Genomic DNA, 9,731 nt, shown 5'->3' with positions numbered 1-9,731 from the left:
TGTGTCAGGGGGCAGTAATTATGCTTTTTTAATTATTGTTTATATTCGTAATTCCCCCCATAACTAATCTACATCAAGGCAGTCATGTCAATATATTACATCAAATACTGCTGCCATGGCAGTCCCATAAATGTGCATGTATATGCAGTAAAAGCTAATGACATAGAGAAGAAAATATTCTAAGGCAAATTTCAAAATGAAAAGCTTCATCATTAGCTGCATATGGTATTTTCAATAAAATATACATGTAGATACAAGGGAACAGGGTAACCTAAAATTGATTAAAACCAAGACTGAGATATGGTAATAAGACAGAAATATTGCCAAATAGGTTATCTAACTTGAAGCCCGGGACAGGGTTACTACTAAGCTATATTACTAGACACTGGAGACAGGCGATTTGAGTAGTTCTAGACAAAAATAGCTTTACTCTACTGGCAAGGGCCAATATTAGGCATACAAGACGTCCAACTACAATTTTGTAGTGGCAGACAGTGAGCAACTTTTGATACCCATTTCCCACAAACAGCTTTTCTGACATATCATAGTAATATCAACTACTTCAATAAGAACTGGTTTGTTTCCTATATATGTGCAGATTTTAATACACTTCTAGAATGAATTGTTCCTTTGTAATATGTAAATAACCAATTCAAAACAAACTCACAGAAGCATTTACCGAAGACACCGACTAAGCATACCACTCGCGGTCACATTATACTTTTGGAAGGCAAATCAGTCGCCCCCCTCCCTTATGTGGCTGCTTAGTAGCAATTTTGAATTAAGTTTGTCCATAACGTTACACAACAGATCTCGTCGCATGTTGAATGATCTTACTAAATTTGAGAACAATTCCCCACTTCCTTCCAAACAACTTTCATTTTTATGTTATTATTGAAAACCAAGATGACCGCTGAGAAGCCGTTTTGGAAAATCAGAGTGCAAAACCTACAATAGTTGCAAGAGACCTTTTGTAATACTTTTTGTTTGTTTGTTTGATTAATTAACATCCTATTAACAGCTATGGTCATGTAAGGACGGCCTCCCATGTATGCTGCGTGGTTTGGGAGACTGCGGTATATTCATGTAGTGTCTTCTTGTATAGTGGAACTGTTGCCCTTTTTATAGCCCTATATCACTGAAGCACGCCGCCGAAGACACCAAGCAACACATCCCACCCGGTCACATTATACTGACAACGGGCAAACCAGTCGTCCCACTCCCTATATCCTGAGCGCTAAGCAAGAGCAGAAACTACCACTTTTATAGACTTTGGTGTGTCTTGGCCAGGGGACAGAACCCCATTTTTCGATACGTTTGGTATTACCGCAATGCTCAGAAAAAAACTTTGGTACGCACATTTCCACTCACGAAAGGATTTGAATATCTGAATCAGGCCAAATGACAAATCATGGATGACGTCAGATTTAAGAAAACAGAATCGACTTTACAAAATATTAAGATTATCTAATCATCCTCGAGATATACAAGAAATTAAAAGAAAAAGGTTAACAATATGAAAAAAATACATATAAATATAAAAAATATTATATTTGCATTAAAAAGACATATGAAAAAATATAGTCGTCAATGTTCATGGCATCATCGATTAAAATTTTTCTTCTGATCCTGAGGCTCATTGGAGATTGATTAAAAGACGTATAAAATCTAGTGTACTTCACAGACTATACCTACCCTCATTGACCCAACGAGTGAAAATGTAGTAAATACTTTTGTATAAGATGTATAACGATCAAACTCGAAAATAAATATCTTCGATCTACAGTTCAAGATAATGTTAGATATCCATTGAGAAATGAAAAAGGTTATAGAATTCCAGAATTGCAAATTATTGTCAAAGTCATCTTCATTTTTACCGTCAACACTTCGTTGTTGGAACTCCCTTGACAATTCTGTCAGATCTTCATCTTTCATAAGCATTTTCAAAACCTGAAAAAAATTAACCATATTTCCATCCTTCTTTTGTATCGGTGATCGCAAAATTTATTTTAGTCATACTATGCTTAGCTACCAGTGTACAGGGTGGGAAATCACGTGACTCAAAAGAATATGTTTCACGGAAAAATGACGACCAACCATGCCGCTTCGGGCATACTTTCCATGAAGAACAACTTATATCTTGTACGTACAAGTTATTATCTTGTACGTACAAGTTACTATCTTGTACGTACAAGTTACTATCTTGTACGTACAAGTTACTATCTTGTACGTACAACTCATAGCATCTTGTACGTACAAGATAGTATCTTGTACGTACAAGATAGTATCTTGTACGAACAACTTAGTATCTTGAACATACAAGTTGAGTTGAACTGCTGTTCATCACCTCAGAATTGAGTCACCCGCCTGATATTTTTCGTAATTAAAGATAGTCGGTCTACTTTACATTGCTTCAAGCACGATCACAGGTTTATTAACTTATTTGACAATATTAAAAATATGAATATATATTAATGAGAACAGTATCTTTTTCACAATCGATACAACACGAACAAACAGTGATCTCCAAAAACACGCACCTCGCAGCTTCACTACGCTACACACGGCACATACATGGGAGGCCGTTCTTACATGACCCAGAACTGATAAATAGGATGTTAAAATGATCAGACAAACATCTGCGGATGGTGCGCTAATACTACCTTAAATGAGAGGGGTATTAATTTGGGCTCTGCTGGCTAACATTTGTTTTGTTTGTTTGATTTAATTAACGTCCTATTAACAGCTATGTCATGTAAGACGGCCTCCCATGTATGCGTGGTGTTGTGAATACTATGTTGTTGCAGAGTTGCATGTTTTGGGAGACTGCGGTATTTTCATGCGGTAGAGGCGAAATAATATTGATAGTAGTATGCCAGGTGGAATGAAATATAACTTTTTACATATCTGCTTAGTTTCTTTAAAAAACTTTCCTATAATAAATTAATAAAATTTCTTCCACATGTCTTATACAGATATATTTTATCTAATATTGCAGTAAATATAATTCTAAATTATTTAATTTTGGAATAGTAAACATACAGGTTTGCCTGTATTTCTGATGAAACATGGGAAGATGAACATCACAAAACACATAAACGCAAAGGACAGTTATATAATCATGTTATTGTTACCATCTTACAAATATATGATATGGTTTTAAATCATATTAATACTTCTTAAAGAATCATCTGAAAATTGGAAACAAATATAAATGGTCTTTGACCTAACCTTTCACCCATTTCATATATAACCTACTAACATTGAGATATATATGCAAAAAGATTTTGAACTAGAACTGTGGCTAGAGTGGACGATTATCCCACCCCCTGTTAACAAGTTTATTTTTATTATTAAATGGGGACATTGTAGAATCCTATATATTTAACACAACTCCCCTTATGTCAGAATTCCTACAAACATACAGACAGCCGGATTTAAGTATAACACCCCCAAACACTCGTTTAACTTTGTTGCGGGGGTACAATAACTTATTACGATCATGTTATCAGTCAACGAATAAAATTCTGAAGTCTACAATTCGAACAACCATTTGAATGGTCAACTTAAAAGACAGATGAAGGCAACGATATGTGTGTGATATGATTTACATACAAGCGGTTTTTACAGTTATTCGAAACAAATCGTGTGACATAACTAGGGTCAAGTTTAATCTTTGCCTCCTAATCCATCAGTCACGTTGACGTCATTGCCATGTGATATCACCTAGTCAGAGGAATGTGTTACTAACAAAATAACACCGTGTTTAAGTACAAGTACGTTGCATGGAATCTGAAGCACCCTGAATCAAAAACAACAAAGGATTATATTAACTAGATTGCAATATATCTAAAGTTTCAAATAAAAAAAAACTGGATATCAGTCATAATGGCCTAGCAATCCAACGTTATGAACATTCATACTATATGCTAATACATCTGTATTAATCCATATCAAAACATCATTCATAATTCAAAAATTAAATAGACTTACCTGTAAGCTGAAATTTTTGATTGGAATTCTGTCTGTCACATCTGTTGGTTACGAAGGAAATACACATGAGATGCGTGCGCCAGCTTCCATAAATATTCATACTTCAATGTTGAGTGAACACTTCAAGCTTAAGGGATCACAATTACAGAAAATTGGAAAATAATCATAGACAAAAATAGAAACCAGGGTGGGTGGTAAGTGGTGGGCATGTGATCCCTTCGTAACCAACAGATGTGAAGACAGAATTCCAATCGAATTTCAACTTACAGGTACTAAGTCTCATTTAATTTTTGAATTCTGTCATTCACATCTGCTTGGTACTACGGGACCACATGAGATGTTTAAAGAGAGTGTTCACGAAAAACTATAAAGGAAAAACAATGGTAAGTTTAACAATTTAATGAATGAAAAAAACACATACAGTAATAAAAACTGTATCAACAAATGTCTTTCGCGTCTTCACAAATTATATATTATTTTAACAAGTCCACAAATATCTGAGAAAGTCTATTGATTCACAAGTGACAGTCATAGATCAACACAAATCATAATATGAAAGTACAGTTAGTATATATGATCCCAAATATATCCAGCGCAATTAAAGAAATACAACACAGTTCAGCAGTCTAATAACAGTTTGTGCCAGATCTTGATGTTACATATACCATTTTCAGTTTGAAGTGGTTTCGAGTAAAATTTTGCGAATGTACAGGAGTTGTTCCATCCGGCAGTTTTTTTAAAATTGTTTAATTTAGTGGTACATGTGCCCTCAAAGCTGCTGATGTAGATGCAGCCCTTGTACTGTGAGGTGTAAAAATACTCATATTCACTCCAGCTGCTGTAATGTTACTTTTTGTTAATCCACCGGGGATATAGTTGCCTTTGAAACACCTTTAAATGGTCTTTGATAACTGAGTAACACAAAACAAGTTTTATTTTTCCTTACACTGGCTGTCTTCTGGAGATATTTCTTCACTGTTGTCCACCACACACAACTTAATATTTGATGGAAATTTCTCTAGAGTTATTTCACTTTGATGATAGCCTGGTCTAGTTTGGTGTCAGTACATCGCCAAAACGGAGCTTCACAAATGGTCAGTCACAACATGTTATTGATGTCTAGTAATATGTAATGACTGGGCACGTGTCCAGTTAACACAGCCCAGTAAACATACTGTTTTGAATGTCAGTGTTTTAGGGAAGAGTCATCTAAATGTTCGTAAATAGTCCAACACATCTTTAGGGTCCCATATAACTGTATTTTCGCGTAAATTGATTTCTGGACTCACTGAGCCATAATTTGAAAAACAATTGAACATTGGGCACGACTTTAGTAAAAATTTAAGCCTTTATTAAAATGTTAGTGATGAAGTGACGTTAAGGACAGATTGATGTAAGAAAAAATAAAATCATCCTAAGATTATGAAATTTATCAATATGTAGTCACTCGTTTGTAAATACAACAAACTATGTATGAAAAAATATCAGTCATTGGACAGGAACCGATAATACAAATAAAATGGAATTAAACTTTTCTTTTGAAAATGACAAATATATGTTGCAACTTCAAAGACCATGTAAATGTACATAAAACATTTAAAAAGGTGGATTTTGTAATAGGATCAAACGTATGTATAACACATGTTTTGATGTGTCCGTTTTACATGCGTTACGTTTTACGTCTGTTTACCATGCGTATTACGCATGTTTAACACACGTATTACATACGTTTCGTACGTACATTTTACATGCGTGGTCCTCAACATGCGTTTTACATGCGTTTTATAACGTACGTAAAACGTGTATGCACTTTTTCCTGTGTAAAATGTGTGTTTTTTGGGGTGGAACGGTAGTTGCCTTCTTCTAATACGTAGTAAAGATTCAAAAATATCTAACTCATAACTATGTATCTTTCGCAATGGAAAACCCATGTGATTAATTTCATAACAGTTAGTTATCATTTATGTTTTCACAATTCAGTGTGTAAACCCTTAATGCACCTCTGATTGGTCAACTCCAATGATGTCTCGATTCCGATTGGCTTTTAACTTCAGGCTACTTTTCATAGCACATTTTCTTTCCAATATCATTGTATTTACTGCATAACGGGTAATTGCTTATTCAAAGTATTAAACAGGTGAATATTGGCTCTCTTCTTAGGCACTATATTCTATGGCGGAAAGTTATCACTGCATATTGTATGGTGGTACATTTCCCTGAATGAAGACGAGAAAATTGTCAATACGGTATAAATATAGAGTTATAGTTATGGAATGAATAAGTTCCTCAATGGCTATTAGTTATCATGTTTGCCATGTTTATCTAAACTCTCGTTAGTTAATTTTTTAAAAGACACTCGCTAAAGCTCATGGTTTTTTTCTGAATTTGGAAATTAACTAACTCGATTTTGATAAATATGGTAAGCAACTGTCACTTGTTGGGGAAACTCTATTTATCTAACGCCACTCAGCGACTTGGTATTTATGGTGACGTCGTGTTTTTACAATTACAACGGAATATGTTTCTATGAAAAACGAAGTGGATTTTGTTCACGAATAATGACCTCACAATCGATTTTTATCCGTAAGGGCAAAATACTTTGGAATATGCAAAGACGGAATTGCAATATGTATCGTCATTGTTTGAAAACAATACTTAAAAATGATCGTGTATGTTGAAAAGTGCATACCCAGCAGTATAAGGTCTCAAGCAAGATAAATATTATTTTTTCGTTTGACAACGGATTAAAACGAAGTTAATTTCTCCTATCTTATCATGGACCGCCAGGTGGCGTCGTGAGCGTGGTCGGAAAGCACGTACGTGTTTCAATGTGCTTCGTAATTTTGCGACCGCAGTCTACCTATATACATCTCTTTCGGAGGCGGTCAATTTTTAATAGTTTCTGTTGGTTCAATAAACGATAAAATCGTGGTAAAAATTACGTTATGTATACATGTACATTTTTCAGGGTATATTAACACATTGGGAGATTTAGTTGTATTTAAATAGAGACTATTTAAATCTTTGGTCTAAGGCAAGACTGTTCATAAACAGTTTTGTTGGTTTTTGGGTGATGATGTATACATATATTGTACATGCACGAGAGTTATACTGTTGATTAGGAAGTGGTTGTGTAATAAACGTCAGTTACGGGTCGCCCCGGTTGCACTTTAGTGATTTGCTTAAAAGATGCTCCACCGCCTACAGAGTATAAATGATATTCATCATTTGAACAATAATTGGTGTTAAATCGTGTATAAATATGTCTAATTAACACAAAAAATAATATAAAATAAATTATTTCGCCTGTTGTGCATGTGCAATTAGTACTTCATTCCTTTTAGAATATAGTGCCACGGAATTTTTTCGGGATGCAATTAATTATTTTTCATATTTTTAACTTGAAGTAAAATTAGAAGCTCAAACTTTTCAATGGTGGTAATAGTGTATACTTAGTAACTTTTCTAACTGAAGAAAAATACTAAATCGTCTGCTCCTGTTTTTAATAGTGAAAAAATACCATTTGTGAGCAGTGGAGCATCTTTAATGTTTTTTTTTTGTTATTAGTAAGGTCCGTTAGAGGTGTAGGCGAAATAATATTGATAGTTTATGCCGGGGGACAGAAAAATCACTTTTTATATATCTGCTTAGTTCGTTAAAAAACTTTCTACATAAATTATAAATTTCTTCACATGTCTTATACAATATATTTTTATCTAATATTGCAGTAAATATAATTCGAAATTATTTAATTTTGGACTAGTAAACATACAGGTTCGCCTGTATTTCTGATGAAACATGGAAAGATGAACATCACAAAACACATTAAAGTCTCTGACCTAACCTTAAACCCCTTTCATGAACTAGAACTGTGGCTAGAGTGGACGATTATCCCCCCTGTTAACTAGTTTATTTTTATTATTAAATGAATCCTATTGAAGAATCATATATAGTAAAAACAACTCCCCTTATGTCAGAATTCCAAATATGTCAAGTAGTTTAGGAGGAGTTCTTAGGAAAAAGGTGTGCCTACAAACAGACAGGCCACCGGATTTAAGTATAACACCCCCAAACACTCGTTTAACTTTGTTGCGGGGGTATAATAACTTATTACGATCATGTCATCAGTCAACGAATGAAATTCTGAAGTCTACAATTCGAACAACAGTTTGAATGGTCAACTTAAAAGACAGATGAAGGCAACGATATGTGTGTGATATGATTTACATACAAGCGGTTTTTACAGTTATTCGAAACAAATCGTGTGACATAACTTGGGTCAAGTTTAATCTTTGCCTTCTAATCCATCAGTCACGATGACGTCATTGCCATGTTATCACATAGTCAGAGGAAGTGTTACAAACAAAATTAACCTGTGCTTAAGTACAATAATAGCATTGAATCTGAAGCACCCTGAACAAAAACAGACAAAGGATTATATCAACTAGAGTTGGCAATATATCTAAAGTTTCAAATTAAAACTGGATATCAGTCATAATGGCCTGGCAATCCAACGTTATTAACATTCATACTATATGCTATATATCTGTAATAATCGATATTAAAATATCATTCATAATTGCTTATAATTTTAGTTTCTTTTAAACTCATGATATTTTGAATGGCTACATATCACTTCATAGGTGTACTTGAACATAACATTAAATGTATGCATCAGGCTTACCTCATAAGGTATTAATGTGTACTCATAGAATGTTGTGGTGTTTGTAACTTTGGGAAAATATACAAAATTGTATCTTTCAATTTAACAAGTCCACGGGATTCGGCAAATATTTCTATCACGTACAAGGAGCGCTTGTTTGACCGGTTTCGACTTATAGACAAAAACATAAACATCGAGTCCTTTGTGACATTGCACTGCAAATGGTGGATGTAGATTATATCATGTTCAAATACACCTAAGAATTGATATATAGACATATCAAATACATGTATAACTAGATTAAAATAGGTTCAAAACCCTTAAAGGAATAATTCGGCGAAGTTCACACATAAAGCAAACTATTACATAAAATTATTGTTCTAAATTCTTTATGAAAAATAAAACAAAAAGTATTGTCAAAATACACTGCATAAATACAATTCATGTATGGACGGCCTCCTATGTATGCGGCTTGTATGAAGTTCAAGGTGTGTGTTCTGTGAGACTACGGTGTATTCGTGTTGTGTTTTCTTGTGTTGTGGAACTCTTGCCCTTAGGGGGAAAAAGCAAACTGTATTGGGTGGGGGTCAAGTGTCATGGTGTGAATAGAACATGTAATCGAGGAAAATCACTTTCAAAAACAAAGGAATGGTACTTGAATAAATAAACGAAAATCTGTTAGGACTATTCGTCTACATTGGGATGCAGATTACTAAAGTTATCATTATTTCTGTTCGCACGTATGCACCAGTGTTCTCCCATAAGGATTTTTTTCCTACCGGTCCTAAGGACCGGCTGACGCAAAAAGTGACTGGTCCTGACTGAAAGTTACTGGTCCTAACAAAATCACAATTCCTCCTTGTAGTTTTTAATGTTACTAGTTAACTTAGCTAAATAACAGTTTTACTAACATTTGTTTGTTTGTTTGTTTGAGTAATTAACGTCCTATTAACAGCTATGGTCATGTAAGGACGGCCTCCTATGTTTGCGGTGTGATGCGTGTATGTTGTGTGAGGTGCGTGTTTTGGGAGACTGTGGTATGTTCGTGTTGTGTCTTCTTGTATAGTGGAACTGT

The sequence above is a fragment of the Argopecten irradians genome, chromosome 8 (genome assembly GCF_041381155.1).
Source record: "Argopecten irradians isolate NY chromosome 8, Ai_NY, whole genome shotgun sequence".
Lineage (NCBI taxonomy): Eukaryota > Metazoa > Mollusca > Bivalvia > Pectinida > Pectinidae > Argopecten > Argopecten irradians.
This window is presented reverse-complemented; position numbering follows the sequence as displayed.